At 49.4% G+C, this 14,081-nt stretch overlaps 1 protein-coding gene across 4 annotated transcripts in view; it reads left to right on the top strand.

Moving 5' to 3' along the window:
• The window catches only part of PRRG1 (proline rich and Gla domain 1), a 44,832-nt gene that overhangs the window by 14,412 nt on the left and 16,339 nt on the right, over window positions 1-14,081 (top strand). The window lies entirely within an intron of this gene.

Genomic DNA, 14,081 nt, shown 5'->3' with positions numbered 1-14,081 from the left:
CCGAAGCTGCCGAGGCCGAAGCCTGGTGCAGCTGGTCAATGGCCCCGGTGAGCTCCGAGGCGATTAACGCCCGGAGCAATTCCTGGAACACGGGGATTGACATCCCCTGCGGCAAGACCTGCCGCTGCTCCTCAGAGGGCGACCTCGGTCTCGAGTATTCCCTCGGGGCAGCGGACGCTGGCAACTTGGGCTTCACCGAGGCGGACCCACCCGCCGACGAGCCCGAGGATGGCTTCTTGGATGGAGCTGAGGAGGGAAGCGGAGACTTACCCGAGGCCTTAGAAGAGGCCAGCTGCTTCGAAGGCACCGAGGCCCGAGGCGAAGCCGACGGTCCCGAAGCTGAGGTCGAGGCCGATGTCGAGGCCGAGGTCAAGGCCGGGGCCGAAGCCGAGGCCGAACTCGAGGTCTTCCCCGGCGGGGACTCTACAGAGAAAAGTTCCGCCATGCGGGCCTTGCGGCGTTTAAGTGCCCGCTTCTGAAAAGTGGCACACTTATCGCAGGATGCCGTCGGGTGTTGGGGCCCCAAACACCGCAAACAGCACCCGTGCGGGTCAGTAATCGAAAGGAGTCTTTCACAGCGCCCGCACTTTTTAAAGCCCGTTACGGGCCGGGACATGGGCCCACAAGAGAGCCGGGAACAAGCGAGGTTCCTCGGCCACGGCTACCGGGAGCCCCCGGTAGTAACGGATACGAAAGATTTTTTTTTTTTTTTTTTTTTGAAAAGAAAGAAATAAAGCAAGAAAAAGACGAAAAAACGCAGCGACCGTGCGAAAAACCCTACACAGCCGCGGCGACAGAAGGCACAATTAGCACAAATTCTCCACAGGGCTTCTGGCTCCGCGGATGAAAAAGAACTGAGGACCACGAGGTGGGGATGCGCCCTCTAGTGGCAAGAAGGCTAGCACATGCGTGGTGCAGTGTGCAAACTTGAAACTTCTAGCAAGTTTGCTTGAAAAGCTGTCCGCGCTGGGGCTCCGTAGATGACGTCACCCACATGTGAGAATATCATGCCTGCTTGTCCTGGGATAATCAGGACTCCACCTCTTTGAATTTTGGCTAGGAAAGACAGGAAATATGCATTTCCAAAAGCAAAACACACTACTAGTATGTGAATTGAACTTGACTCCTGTTTATGCAGAAATCACCTAATAGAAATAACAGGAATGTTACTGGCAGCAAGTGCAATAAATTGACACAGAATGCTGTGGTTCTGGAGTAACATGACCTTTAATTATTTTCATCTGGATCTGTCAGAGTGAAAATTAGACTTTTAGAGGAAGCAGGCATTCATTTTTTGGACTGAGCATGCTACTGGACTTTTGGAAGAAGCTAGGATTTTGGGAGCAGTGTGATGCTTTAAAAACTCAACTATCTGCATTTATAGTTATAGTTTGTGTTTAATTACCACTTTTCCATTGGTAGAGCAAAGCAGGTTTCATTAAGACAAAGAAACACAGGCATTCTAAGTAAAAACATCATCAGAATAACCAGTCAGCAATCATACTACGTAGAATCATACTTGATATATTAGTCCTTCCCCTTGCTAAAAGATGCACTGCAGCTGATTCATAGAAACATGATGGCAGATGGTCCATCCAGTCTATCCATCCACAGTAACCATTATCTCCATGCCTTCTTGAATTCAGACACCACCTCTTCTGGGAGACTGCTCCATCCATCTACCACCCTTTCTGTAAAAAAGTATTCCTTAGATTACTCCTTAGCCTATCACCTCTTAACTTCATCCTTTGCCACATGTGTCAAACACAAGGCCCATGGGCGAATCCGGCCCACCTGGCTGTTTTATGTGGCCTGTGGCAGTACTCCCGGAACTTCCCCTTCTGATGGCCCAGCATGTCTTCCTTCCCATGCTGGTTCGATGTTACCATCATGCTGAAAAATCTGCCGGCCTCAGCAGTGATTCAGCAACGTTGTCTGCTGCTCTTCCTCCTGCTTTCCATCTGCCGTGGTCCACCCGGGTGGAAACAGGAAGTTGCATCATTGGAGACAGACCACGAAAGACGGGAAGCAGGAAGGGTAACTGTTCATAGCAATTCATACCTTCTTTCAGTCTTGTAATTCCATTTTTTTGTCTTTCTCCTTTCACTAATATACTTGAAAACATTTTTGTCTCCCTTTTTTTATGTTTATAGCCATTTGCGCTTCCGCCAGATGTATCTCTCGACTTCTTTCTGTTTCATCCAATATTCCTTTCTGTACTCCTTGAGTTTTTTTATATTTCACGAACGCTAATTCTTTTGCCTTTATTTTTTCTGCCACTAGTTTGGAGAAACATATTGGTTTCCTTTTTCTCTTATTTTTATTTATTTTCTTCACATCAATAGCTCTTTTTATTGCACCTTTCAACTTGGACCACTGTTTTCCACTTCTCTTATGTCTTCCCATCCAATCGTCTCTTTCTTCAGGTACTCTCCCATGCTACTAAAGTCCATATGTTTGAAATCCAGTACTTTTGAGTTTTGTTTGGCCATCCTCCACTCTGGCTGCTATTTCGAACCAAACCATATGATGATCGCTACTTCCCAGGTGGGCCCCCACTCGGACATTAGAGACACTTTCTCCATTTGTGAGCACCAGATCCAGTATCGCTTTTTCTCTCATGGGTTCCATCACTATTTGTCTGATCAGAGCCCCTTGAAAGGCATTCATGATCTCCCTACTTCTTTCCAGTCCGCATCCGGCAAGTTGAAATCACCCAGCAACAGCTTTTGTATATCCGTAGTCGGATCTTTGCTGCAATTGAGTCAGAGGTCTCTAGTCAACACTCAAGTGGATAGAAGTTCCATCTTCTCTTTTCAAAACAATCCATATCGCTTCTTCCTTTCCCTAGGCCCCCTGCATTTCAGTTGCTTGGATGTCTGTCTTTACATAGAGAGCTGCTCCTCCACCTTTTCGACCATCTCTGTCCTTCCTAAAAAGATTATAGCTCGGTATATTGGTGTCCCATCCATGGGAATCACTGAACCATGTCTCTATGATAACAACAATATCTAAGTCTGCCTCTAACATCAGGGCTTTCAGATCCTGATTTTAGTTGCTTAGTTAGGCATTTGTTGTCATTGCTTTCCAGCTATTATTCCTCAACAATCTCATTTTTTGTGTAGTTATTAATTTCAGCTCATTTCCTGTTGCATTGCTAGGAAGTGAATTGCTAATATTGTTGTTTTCATTGTGTCCTCCTGTGCTCCTACTTTGTGCAGAACCACCAAAGGAAATGGCTACCACGAGTTCCTGCTGCAACCTTGCAAGACCAGGGGAACTTGTGAGGTTGCCGTGGGAACTCATGGCAGCCATGTCCTTTAGCGGCTCTGCATGGGGCAGGAGCGTATGAGGATCGCTCCTGCCCCGGTTCACAGTAGGCCTTTTCAGGTATGGGAGGGAGGGAGGTGGGGATGGGGCGGAACCGACCAGTTCAGAACATGGGAGGAGTCACTTTTGTCCCAGCTGACCGCTGAACTACCAGCCTCAAGGCAATCCCAGGGGGGGCCTGCAACGGGTTGGGGAGGGGAGTGAGGAGTGCAGGGCACAGCTGGTGTCACTCCTGTCCTAGCTCACCACTGGACCACCAATATACTGTAAATCCTCAGTTTATACTCGAGTCAACCTTTTTCGGGAGAAAAAAAGGTTACCTCTGTTTATATTCGAACTGGTTTATATTTGAGTATATACAGTACCACTACCCTTTGTTACAAAGAGATACTGCACAATTAACAAGGTCCAGTCTAAATAGCAGCTGCCTCTAAGTTACATATTTACTTAACTGAAGCAAAGGTGAAGGAGCTCTCAGTGGTCTAGTCCAAGGTGAGAAAAAACCAACTATGAAGCCCATATTAAGAAACTGTTGAACTGCCTACCTTTTAGATAATGTTATTTGTCCATATAACACTAAAACTGTATGAAAAGTCTTTTTTTTTTCTTTGCGATAACGAAAGCTTAAAGGATGCTAGGTGTACTTAGGGAGAGGTATGGCCAGTAGAAAACCCCCAATTTAAAAGCTTGGCTGTTCAAACATGCCTTTAACAATGAGTAAGACTGAGGTCACTTTTGAATAGCACTGAGTTTATGCCGCTACCCTCTCTCCCCCTATGAAAATTCTTAAGATTTATTGCATATACTCGTATATAAATCGGGATGTTTGGAACAAAAATTTGGTTCAAAAATGGGGGTCCCGGTTTATATTTGGGCCAGCCGCCCACCCAATCCCCTCTCAGACTTATTGCAGGCCTCTGCCAAGCCGCCAGACTCTGCACCCTGTCCCCCCTCCCTGTCCATCGTACCTCCTTTACTGCTGGAATCCCTGGTGGTCCAGAGGTGTAATGGGCGGGAGCGAGCTTTACGTTCTCCTGCCCTGTTGCTAAACCAGTCGGTTGCTGCTGCGAGTTCTGGCTTCAGCTGCTGTGTGGTTCTGAGCGGCTTCCTGAATGGCACCTTTCATCAGTAAAAATACATTATATATATCAGTAAAGTACTCGTAATACAGTACTTAGCTCATAATTAGTTGCCCATAGTTTGACAGGATGACATGGATAGGCAGTCTAGATAGGCTATGTGGCTTTTATCTGCATTCATTTTTTTTTCTCTTTCTGTGTAATGTGATTTCAGAGCATCTTATTTTAAATTGAAAGGTCTTAACATTCCTGGATTATTAGTTTTGTCTTAGTATTCTAGTCTGCGATATGGATCGCTCTGAAAAGGGAAGATGGAACTTATATCTATGTGGGTGTGGTCTACAGACCTCCGACTCAATCGCAGCAAATTGATAAAGATCTGATTGTGGATATCCAAAAGTTTGGAAAGAAAGAGGAGTTGCTGCTTTTGGGAGAATTCAACCTGCCGAATGTGGACTGGAAAGTTCTGTCTGTGAAACAGAAAGAAGTAGGGAGATTGTGGATGCCTTTCATGAGGCACTGCTCAGACAAATGGTGACGGAAAACACGAGGGAAAAAGCGATATTGGATCTGGTCCTCACAAATGGAGAGCGTATGTCTAATGTTCAAGTGGGTGCTCACCTGGGAAGTAGCGATCATCAAACGGTTTGGTTTGATATAACAGCTAAAGTGGAGAGCGGCCTAGATGTCAAACGTACAGACTTTAATAAAATGGGAGAGTACCTGAAGAAAGAACTGTTAGAATGGGAGGACATAAAGAGAAGTGGAAAACCAGTGGTCTAAGCTGAAAGGAGCGATAAAAATGGCTACAGACCTTTATGTGAAGAAAATAAATAAAAACAAGAGAAAAAGGAAACTGATATGGTTCTCCAAACTAGCAGCGGAGAAAATAAAGGCAAAAGAGTTTGCGTTCCTGAAATATATAAAAAATCCAAGAAGAGGAGTATAGAAAGGACTACTGAGTGAAACTGAAAGAAGCCAAGAGAGAGATATGTCTGGCGAAAGCGCAGGCGGAAGAGCAAATGGCTAAAAATGTAAAAAAGGGAGACAAAATTTTTTTCTGATATATTAGTGAAAGGAGGAAGATGAAAAATGGAATTGCTAAACTAAAAGATGTTGGGAACCAATATGTGGAGAGTGATGAGGAAAAAGCAAATGTACTAAACAAATACTTCTGTTCTGTGTTCACGGAAGAAAATCCCGGAGAAGGACTAAGATTGTCTGGCAAAGTTACACAAGAAAATGGAGTAGATTCTGCACCGTTCACGGAGGAAAGTGTTTATGAACAACTTGAAAAATTGAAGGTGAACAAAGCGATTGAACTGGATGGGATCCATCCCAGGATATTTAGGGAGTTCAGAGAGGTTCTGGCGGGTTCTATTAAAGACTTGTTCAGCAAATCTCTGGAGATGGGAGTGTTTCCTGGGGATTGGAGAAGAGTGGATGTGGTCCCTATTCACAAAAGTGGGCACAGAGATGAAGCGGGAACCTACAGGCCGATAAGCCTCACTTCAGTTGTTGGAAAAATAATGGAAGTGTTGCTGAAAGAAAGGATAGTGAACTTTCTAGAATCTAATGGGTTACAGGATCCAAGGCAACATGGCTTTACTAAAGGTAAATCGTGCCAAACGAACCTGATTGAATTTTTTGATAGGGTGACCAGAGAACTGGATCAAAGACATATACTAGATGTCATTTACTTAGATTTCAGCAAAGCTTTTGACACAGTTCCTCATAGGAGGCTCTTGAACAAATTTGAAGGGCTGAAGTTAGGACCCAAAGTGGTGAACTGGATTAGAAACTGGTTGTCGGACAGATGCCAGAGGGTGGTGGTAATGGAAGTTGCTTGGAGGAAGGAAATGTGAGTAGTGAGGGTTCGGTGCTGGGGCTGATCCTGTTCAATATGTTTGTGATTGACATTGCTGAAGGGATAAGAACATAAGCAGTGCTTCTGCTGGGTCGGGCCATGCCCAGCAGCCCGCTCACGCAGTGGCTCATCAGGTCCAGGACCTGCATATTAATCCTCTATCTATACCCTTCAATCCCCTTTTCCTTAAGGAAAACATCTAATCCTTTCTTGAAACCCAATACCGTACTCTGTCCTACCACACCCTCTGGAAGCGCATTCCAGGTGTCCACCACCCTCTGGGTGAAGAAGAATTTCCTACTAGATGACATGGTAGCAGTATATGTAACTCCATTTACCTGTCTGCGTCTCAGAGAACCTCAGTGGGTTCTGTCGACTAAATGGTCTCAAGCCTCCCACTTTTTATTCTAGAGACTTCAAGTGACTTCATCACTTCATCAATCAGTTCAAAGACGGTTACATCCAACCAACCTCTCAAGAGGTCTTCTCTTCCACACTGCCTCATCAGAAGATATTGACGACAGATGCTTCCATGTTAGCCTGGGGAACCCACCTAGATGGCCTCTTCAAGATAAATCATAAGAACATAAGAATTGCCGCTGCTGGGTCAGACCAGTAGTCCATCATGCCCAGCAGTCCGCTTATGCGGCGGCCCTCTGGTCAAAGATCAGTGCCCTAACTGAGACTAGCCCTACCAACGCATGTTCTTGTTCAGTAGGAACTTGTCTAACTTTGTCTTGAATCCCTGGAGAGTGTTTTCCCCTATGACAGACTCTGGAAGACGTTTCCAGTTTTCTACCACTCTCTGGGTGATGAAAAACTTCCTTACGCTTGTACGGAATCTATCCCCTTCCAACTTTAGAGAGTGCCCTCTTGTTCTCCCTACCTTGGAGAGGGTGAACAACCTGTCTTTATCTACTAAGTCTATCCCCTTCAGTACCTTGAAAGTTTTGATCATGTCCCCTCTCAATATCCTCTGTTCGAGGGAGAAGAGGCCCAGTTTCTCTAATCTTTCACTGTACGACAGCTCCTCCAACCCCTTAACCATCAATCTCCACATCAATCTCCTTGAGCAGCAAACAGTCCACAATGCTCTTTCAAGATTGCCTTCTCAATCAAGTAGAACAGACAACCGAGTAGCCATGTACCATGTGAACAAGCAAGGAGGGACAAGATCTCGTCCCCTTGCAATACAGATTTGGTCCTGGGCAATTACCTGCAACATATTCCTCAGAGGTGTTTACTTAGCAGGAAAACAAAACATTCTAGCAGACAAGCTGAGCAGATTCCTACAACTTCACAAATGGTCTCTCAACTATGTTATGTCCGATATTTTCCAATTGGGGAGCTCCGGAGATAGATCTCTTTGCTTCTCCTCACAATCACAGTTCCAGTTTTCTGTTCCAGAATAGACACTCAGCTGCCTGGAATCAGATGCCTGCCTGCTGGACTGGACCGACAAGTTTCTGTATGCTTTCCCTCTAATTCCATTAATATAGAAAACCTTATTCAAACTTCACCAAGAACAAGCTACCATGATCCTCATAGCACCTCAGTGGTCACGACAATCATGGTTCCCTCTTTTTCTTTAACTCAGTGTCCGGGAACCCTTCTCCAGCACAAAGCCACATTTCTCCCTCCATCATTATGTCCAACATTCCGCTTCACCTTCAGTCTGCCCGCTCCACCACCATATCCAACATTTCTCCCTTTTCTCCATCTATTCCCCGTGCATCTCTACCTCACTCCTCTCTCTCTTTGCCCAATTTTCCTTTCCCCACATGCGCCATCTCTCATTCACATGCTTATGCCCATCAAATTTCCCTTTTCTTTAGCACTCTCCAGACCAGTAGAGGTTAATCTTTACGAATGGGTATATATCCAATCATGACCAGCAGGTGGAGACTGAAAACAAAACTGTGGGACAGTATATAATATACTCCCTTCTCTATTTACATCAGTCTTCTTTCAGTCTCCTGCAGGTGTTGAGTGATCTGTACCCATCTCCCTTGGTAGGGCTGTTGGAATTTGTTTAGGGGTTTCTAGTCCCTGTTTTTGGCCGGACAGAGCTTGGGCGGGCCCTGTTTGGGGGTCCGTCCGACCTCGGGGGTGTCAAACCCGGCGGGTCTCGAGTGGGGTCCCTCCCCCCACTTCCTCCACCTCCCCACTTTTTTTTAGAGGAGCCTCAGCAGTAAGCCTTGCCCCCTAAATCAAGCAAGGCATATTGCTTCGAGAGCCTGTGGAGTCTGTTCTGTAAAAAAAAAAAAAAAATCCTGAGGTAGTGCCGGTCTGCAGGGTTGCTTCCCTGTCAATTTAATGTTTTTTACTGTTTTTTTTCTTCTAACTGGCACTTTGTTTCTAGCTAGGTCGCGTATGGAGCAATTGTGCCCTTCTCCGGGGGAGTGGGACACAATTAGGTCCAGCCGCGAGGCACTCGCGGCCGGACTGAAATCGGTAGTTTGGCCCGGTGAGGTGGTGGAGCTCCGTCGGCAGTGGCTGCAGGTGCCCAGAACTCCCCGCCGATGGTGCCTCGCGAGTCGGCTGGGAGCAGTGGGGAAGCCCGGTCTTCCCCAACCGCCCACGGAGGGATTCCCCGAAGGATTCCCTCTCGGCTGATTTTTTTGACAGCTGATGCAGACTTGCCTGTTTTAGCGGCTGGGACTGTTCAGCCTTCTCAGCCGCTACAGACCATGGAGGGAGCATTTTTGGCGGGAACTTCGCCATTTTCTCTGTTTGGCCCCTCCATTTTGTCTGCAACCTCAGGTGACCTTCCCCCTGTATTGCAAACACAGGGGCAGGTTTCAGCAGGGACCCCTGCTGGGGCAGGGAGTCCCTGGGGACCCCCAGGGTTTTTTTTGTCCCCAATTTAATTTCTTTCTTTGTGCAGACAATTGGGGGTCCCACGTGCACCTGGGGGGTTTCGGGGTGGTTTCCCTCCGCGCCCCTTATGGCTTTGCCTCCCTCTTTTCGTTTGGTGTCCCCTCTTCCTCCTCCCTCATCCAAGCGCCCGCGGGGGGGCTTGGATTGCGAATTGGTGGTCGGAGGAGCGTGTTGGCATGGTTGAGGACCTGGCTGCTTTGGCAGGCTTCCAGGATCCTCTAGAGGGGACGCCCGCTGGCAGCGGGGCGGCAGGTTTCCCATCTTCCAGAGCAGATGCGTCCGTGGTGCGCTTTTTATTCAGAGGGATGAGCTTTTAGACCTGATGTAGCAGGTCTCCTTGGTGCTGCATTTTTGAAGTTGCGCCACCGGAGACCCCGCGTATGGGGGCCCCTCTGCTTCAGGGGGTCTGTCCTGTTTCCCGCTCTTTTCCTGTGCGTCAGGATTTTCGGGATTTTGTGTTGGCGCAGTGGCCTACGGGTGCCGTTTCGTTTGGTGTGCGCCTTGGCTCATGGGTATCCCATTCCGGAGGGGGATAGGGCTACCTTAATTTCGCCAATGGGGGACGCGATGGTCTCGGCACTTCCTAAGCGGCATACCGTGCCTGTTATGGACGGTTCTGCTCTTAGGGTCTCTGAGGAGCGTACGTTAGAGACACTTCTTAAGTATAATTTTGATGTCTCTGCCTTGGGGGTCCAGGCGGCTATTTGTGTGGGGCTGGTGGCTCGCACTGTGGTCTGAGCATGTCCTGGATCGTGAGTCTGATGACTGGTCCTTAGTGGATCAGGAGGTGGTGAAGTTTGAGATGACTGCCTCGTTCCTCTCGGTTGTTCTTTGTGACTTGGTGCTGCTAAATCTGGGACTTTTGGTGGCCGCACGCTGTACCTTGTGGCTTCGCACTTGGTCGGCGGTTGCCGCGTCCAAAACTGAACTTCCCAAAATTTCCCTTTCGGGGGGTTGTTTTTTGTTTAGAGAGGACTTAGATCCGGTGGTTCAGACTCTGACGGACTCTTAGGTGCCCCGTCTGCCTGAGGACCATGCCCGCCCGGCATCTCGGGTTGGCATTGCCCGGGGGCGTCTGCGGGAATTTCACAAGTTTCGCCTGGGGCATGGGACTGCTTCTTTCCAGGCTTCCGGTTTTTCCCCGGGGTCGGTTGGCTTAGCACATGCAGTCTTTTCAGGGGGCCCGTCGGGGGGCTGGGAGTTCCCCCTGGTTCCCCTGCTGCCCGTTCTGCGCGATGTCTCTTTGCCGGCGCCCCCTTTGGTTCCCGTGGGTGCCCGGCTTCGCAACTTGTTTCCCAAGTGGGCCAAGATCACGTCCGATCAGTGGGTCCTGGTGGTGGTGCGGGACGGTTATTTTGCCCGCTCTCTGCCGGATCATATCTAGCCTCTCCATGTCAGGTGGCATGGGAGACGCTAGCCTTTCGCCAGTCCCTTCAGCGCTTGCTAGATCTCAAAGCAGTTGTCCAGTGTCCCCACAGGAGTGCGGTATCGGCTGGTACGCCATTTCCTTTATGGGGCCCTAAAGGGAGGGGACCTTTCGGCCCATCCTTGGTTTAAACTGAGGTCAACAGGACTCTCAGAAGTCCCTTTTATTCGCATGGACACACTGCAGTCTGTCCTTCTGGCGGTTCAGCCGGGGGAGTTCCTGACTTCTCTCGCTCTGGCGGAGGCCTACTTGCCTGTTTCCATTCGGGCCTCTCCTCAGCTCTTTCTTTGCTTTGCGATATTGGGTCTGCACTATCAGTTCTGTGTGCTTCCCTTGGGCCTGGCCACGACTCCCCGGACGTTCGCCAAGTTGATGGTGGTCGTCACGGCGGCATTGCAGTCAGGGAATTCTGGTGCACCCCTTCTGGGATGACTGGTTGTTCGGGCGAAGTCATTGCAGGAGAGCGCCCGAGTTACGGCTCGGGTGGTTGAGTTTCTCCAGTCACTGGGCTGGGTGGTCAACCTTTCCAAGAGTCGGTTGGTCCCCGCTCAGCATCTGGAGTACTTTGGGGTTCTGTTCGTCACCTCCTTGGGGAAGGTCTTCCTTCCAGAGGCCCGGGTAAGCAAATTGCAATCTCAGATTCGCCTTCTTTTGGCGTCCCGGTGTCCTCGGGCGCAGGATTTCCTCCAAGTCTTGGGGTCGATGGCAGCGTTCCTGGATGTTGTGAGGTGGGCGCGGGCCTACATGTATCTCTTCAGTATGCTCTGCTCCGTAGATGGTCACCCCATAGGCTCAGTTTGGAGGTCCCTGTCCCTCTGCGAGGCTTGGCGCGCTGCAGTCTTCTTTGGTGGCTCCAGACCTCTCATCTGGTCCAGAGGATGAGTCTGGATCTATCGCAGTGGACGGTGCTTCTCACGGATGCCAGTCTCCTCGGTTGGGGGGGCTCAGTGTCTAGGGTCACTCAGCTCAGGGCACCTGGTCCATGGAGGAGGCGTCCTGGTCGATCAACATGTTGGAGACCAGAGCCGTCCCTCTGGCACTGTTAGCCTTCCGCTCCCTCTTGATGGGCAAGTCGGTCAGAGTCCGGTCTGACAATGCCACAGCGGTGGCTTATGTCAATCGTTGAGGCACCAAGAGCGCTCAGGTGGCGGAGGAGGCGGCTCGGCTCATTCTTTGGGGCGGAGTCACGCCTTCTGGACCTCTCGGCCTCTCACATGGCCGGGGTGGAGAATGTTCAGGCGAACTTCCTCAGTCACATCTTAAATCACAGAGTGGTGTCTCAGCCCTGTGGCTTTTCAGTTGATAATGCAGGCTTGGGGTCATTCCCTGATGGACCTGACAGCCACGAGTGGCAATGCCGAGGTGTTCCGCTTTTTCAGTCGTCGCAGGGATGGACTGGCCGAGGGTCTGGATGCTCTGGTTCAACTATGACCAACAGAGGGGCTGTTGTGCATGTTCCCTCCGTGGCCATTAGTGGGCAGAGTTCTTCTCCGCATTGTTCGCCATCCGGGTCTGGTGGTTCTGGTGGCTCCAGATTGGCCTCGACATCCGTGATACGCAGATCTGGTGACACTCTGGTGGCGGATCCTCTTCCTCTGCCTCCCTTGGACGACCTTCTGACGCAGGGTCCCATTACCATGTTCGACCCGTCTCCCTTCTGTCTTACGGCTTGGCTTTTGAAAGGGGTCGCCTTGGTAAGAAGGGGTATTCAGATAGGGTGATTTCTACACTCTTGGGGTCCTGGAGGCTTTCTACCTCTCAGGCTTCTGTGTGGATTTGACACTTCTTTGAGGGGTGGTGCCAGGTGCGAGGAGTGGTCTCTCTTCGCGTTTCTGTGCCTAACATCCTAGAGTTCTTGCAAGATGGCCTGGATAGAGGCCTGGCTTCGGCTTCTCTCCGGGTTCAGCTTGTGGCCTTGTCAGCCTTTCGGGGGTTTGTGACGGGTCAGCGTTTGACAGCCATTCCTGATGTGATTCGCTTTTTGTGGGTGGCCAAGGTGCTCAGGCCTCCCGTGCGGTCCTCTGTTCCCTCTTGGAATCTCAGTCTGGTTCTCTCTATTCTGATGCACCCGCCCTTCGAACCGTTGGGCGGCTGCTCTTTGAAGGACCTTACTCTGAAGATGGTCTTTTTGGTGGACATTTCTTCCGCTAGGCGTGTTTCTGAGCTACAGGTTTTCTCTTGTAGGGCTCCCTTCTTGGAGTTTTCTAGGGAGCAGGTTGTCTTGAGGCCTGTTCCTTCCTTTTCTGCCGAAAGTAGTTTTTCCTTTTCATGTCAATCAATCTGTGGTCCTCCCGGTCTTGGGTAGTTGGGAGGGCTCTTCTGAGCAAAGACAGCTGAGCAAGTTGGATGTTGGTCGGGTCCTTCACTCTTATGTGCAACGGACCCAGGAGATCAGGAAATAAAATCATCTCTTTGTCCTTCTGACTGGTCCTCTTAGGGGGTTGGCGCTTCTAGGGCTACGATTGCATGCTAGATCAAGGAGACTATTGCTTCCGCTTCTCTTCTGGGGCAGCAGCCCGTTCCGGAGTTTCTCAAAGCTCATTCTACTCAGGGTCAGGCGGCTTCTTGGGCTGAGTCGTCGCTCGTGCCTCCAGTGGACATTTGTAAGGCTGCGGTTTGGTCTTCCTTGTATTCCTTTGTCAGACTCTTTCGGGTAGATGTTCTGGCGCGTCAGGATGCGGTGTTCGGTGTGTGTGTTCTGGTGTCAGCCCTTCGGGGGTCCCGCCCGTGTGAGGGACTGCTTTGGTACGTCCCATTCGTAAAGATTAACCTCTACTGGTCTGGAGAGTGCTAAAGAAGGAGAAATTAGGTTCTTACCTGCTAATTTACTTTCTTTTAGCTTCTGCAGACCAGTAGAGGTCCCCACCCTGTCTGTTGTTGTTGTTGTTGGGGCTGTTTCGCGGGCAGTTTTTGTTTTTTGCTGCGGGTTCTAGTATTTTTCTAGGGCCGGGGAGAATTAAAGAACAGCGGCTGGCTTAGCTGGCGAGTTGTGGGGACATTTTCCTTCTGGTATTTCTCCTCTGCATTTTCCAACAGCATTTGGGTATGTTATTTGTTACTCCTGTTCGGAGTATTGCTTTCTTTCTGTTTTCCAGTTCTTAGTTCTGCTTGGCTATTCGGCAGACTGATGTAAATAGAGAAGGGAGTATATTATATACTGTCCCACAGTTTTGTTTTCAGTCTCCACCTGCTGGTCATGATTGGATATATACCCATTCGTAAAGATTAACCTCTACTGGTCTGGAGAAGCTAAAAGAAAGTAAATTAGCAGGTAAGAACCTAATTTCTCCTTTATTCCCTCCCTCCTATGCCCTAAGTTAGTGCCCCCATGTTCATGTCTCTTCCCTTCCTTCTGTGTCAAGTTTGTACCCCCTCCCTTCCCGAAACCGACCTGTCCACAGAAGCCGCAGGTATTGCCAGGGATACCTTCCTGCTTCCCGCTGAAGCCGCCATCACTGGGGTTCCCTCCCTGTCTGCTCACCTGCTGCACCACCCCTGA

Source organism: Geotrypetes seraphini, chromosome 6, assembly GCF_902459505.1.
Source record: "Geotrypetes seraphini chromosome 6, aGeoSer1.1, whole genome shotgun sequence".
NCBI lineage: Eukaryota > Metazoa > Chordata > Amphibia > Gymnophiona > Dermophiidae > Geotrypetes > Geotrypetes seraphini.
The sequence above is the reverse complement of the archived record's forward strand: the minus strand, read 5'-3'. Positions and strand labels throughout refer to the sequence as shown.